The 2,731-nt window shown below is 35.6% G+C and overlaps 1 pseudogene; it reads left to right on the top strand.

The window, feature by feature from the left end:
- Nucleotides 1-352: 352 nt before the first annotated feature.
- Nucleotides 353-1,161, top strand: LOC105529581 (annotated as a pseudogene).
- Nucleotides 1,162-2,731: the final 1,570 nt, after the last annotated feature.

The raw sequence follows: 2,731 nt of genomic DNA, 5'->3' as shown, positions 1-2,731 counted from the left end.
TATTATGTACCAATAAGAAATAAAAATAAAATATGTTTAGAGAGGTGAAGAAAACTATATCTAAAAAATCAAGGAAAACAAGACAAGAAGGGGAGAAGGTGCTGGCTGTTGCATGTCTGAGTGAGATGGTTGGACCATACACTGCTATGTATCCCTCAAGTACTTGAGGACACTTTGCATCTAAATGCTTGGCTGGATTAATAGCCTAATTGGAATGATTTTCCAACAAGTTGGAATAAGCATGGAATCAGTATTTTGGCCTGGGAAGCCATATGGTTTGTCTCTAAGTATCATGAAGAAAATTGTTACTATTAATAATTTATCTCTGATTCAGTGTCCAAGCTTACCTGCCATGCAACAGAATCGGGTCCCAACCACCCAGGAGAGGAGGCAGTGGTGTCTTTTGTGGCTGTTGAATGGGTAGCCAAAGGAGAGTGTTCAACAAGACCAAGAACAGAAGCCAGGTCAAGGCCATCCTTTCACGATGACCTTTTCTTTAAGAAGGCCCCAAGCAGACAGATTTCCTTACCAGACTTGTCTCAAGAAGAGCCTCAGCTGAAGACCCCAGCCTGGTAAATGAGGAGGCACTGCAGAAGATTTGTGCTCTTGAAAATGAACTTGCTGCTCTCAGAGTCCGGATTACCAAAATTGTGACTCAGCAATAGCAGGAAAATCTCATTGAAAGTGACTTAGATTTTACCACATCTGTTACCACACCACCATCCCCTCCACCTCTCCCGCCACTGTAGCTCCCCTCTCCACTGGGACTCCACCAAAGTATATCTGATACTGATCTGATTAGAGGGTGAGGATGGAAAAAAGCCAATGCTGGAAAGACGTTGGCTAAGAACAATCCAAAAAAAAGCTGACATGGCAAAAAAGTTAGAGATTCTTAAAGATATGATCAGTGTAGAACTTTAGTCAGTAAAAATGTCAGAGCAAGATGTACAGCCCAAGTCAGTGGATGCTGCTGGCCCTGGTCCCCTCATAGCAGACACTCTGAAAAAGAAAAATTTGCTTGTTGGTATCCAAGATGAACTTGAAAAAGGAGTTCCAAAGTCTGAATCAGAGGCCACCTCAGATACAGAGTTGTTTGCGCTACACATGTTTAAGTCAACAGGAAAAATAAAGACTTCAGTTGAAAAATTAACAAACTCCTAATAGACAATGAACCACAAAGGACTATCCTGGTTCAGCTGTTGGTTTGTGAGGGGTAACTTTGACTAGTATAAATCAACACTAATTAGCAAATACCTGATTTTAGTATTCAGTGGTCTCCTTTTCAGTCTAATTAGAGGATTAAACAATAATAAAAGCTCAATAAGTTTGTTTTTGCTTTTATGAGATGGTCAGTTTTGACATTCTCCACAGCATATGTGCATTCAGATGTGTTTCTAATGTGAAGCCAGGGTGTACAGATTTCCAGTCTTGAAAACAATTGTATAGATTTTAGAACACAGAGAGGACATTTGTGGATGTTACTGCACATTTTTATTCTTAACACTAGTTTATCTGCATAAATGTTTATACACATACTTTGGACAGTTTATGTAAAATTAGTAATGAATGATGACAATAGCTTTAGCCTATAACTGTTACTGTTATAGGGTACTGTTATCTTTGCTTGTTTTCAATAGTTCAATAATCATTTAGTATTCAATGGTGGAACAGCTAGTATAACATAAGTTGTTGGCATGAAATACTTGAGATTGGAAACTTCTTGCCTGAAACACAATTTGTATACTAGATCCTCTCTCTCATTTTCTTGGAACTTGGATTTGAGTGGAAACCAGATGATATTCACCGCTGAAATTCCATAATGCTTTCCATTAAAGGGAAGTTCAGAACTAGGAAAGCTGTTTTCACCTCATTGTCATCCAGGACAGAAGAAGAAAATGTAGTTTTCAAATTGTAACAAATCAAATTAGTGAGTTAAAGATCCTTTTAAGTAAAACCCTGAATGTGTCATCTTTTCTTTCAATTTAATAAATAGCATTATAAATATTACTTTGCTGAGTTAATACTTCTGGAAATGTCAGAATAGAGTTTTAAAATCTTTAATATTGGTCAAAGTATTAACTTTACAATGAAGCATTAAGCAAGTAATTTTTCTATAAATCGTTTATCATTGGTCAGAATGCTATTTTGTTTAATTGTGTTATGCAATATAAACCGTAGGTGTTATAAAGTGGAGAATTGCTTTTCTCATATAGAGCTTTTAAGCACTTGATGTAAATGATTATTTTTTAAATATCTTATAAATCTTAATGATTTTTCTATTTCTTATAAACTCAGCTACAGTTAGTGCCAGAATATCCTACCGTGATTAAATATTTGTGTGTGTTTTTAACATTTTGGTGTATTTCAATTTTGTTCTTTATTTATTTTCAGGTTTTGTGGGTACGTAGTAGGTATATATATTTATGGGGTATAAGAGACATTTTGATACAGGCATACAATACATTATAATCACATCTGAGTAGATGGGGTATCTATCACTTCAGGTGTTTATCCTTCCTTTGTGTTGCAAACAACCTAATTGTACTTTTAGCTACTTTAAAATGTATAATTAAATTATTATTAACTATAGACACCCAGTTGTGCTATCAAATACTAGATCTTATTCATTACAGTTCAATACACTAACTATACTTTTGTAAACATTAATCATCCCCACTCCCCCCACCTCACACTGCCCTTCTTGTTATCTTCTGATAACCATCATTCTGTT

This window comes from Mandrillus leucophaeus, unplaced genomic scaffold (assembly GCF_000951045.1).
Source record: "Mandrillus leucophaeus isolate KB7577 unplaced genomic scaffold, Mleu.le_1.0 Scaffold1191, whole genome shotgun sequence".
NCBI lineage: Eukaryota > Metazoa > Chordata > Mammalia > Primates > Cercopithecidae > Mandrillus > Mandrillus leucophaeus.
The sequence above is the reverse complement of the archived record's forward strand: the minus strand, read 5'-3'. Positions and strand labels throughout refer to the sequence as shown.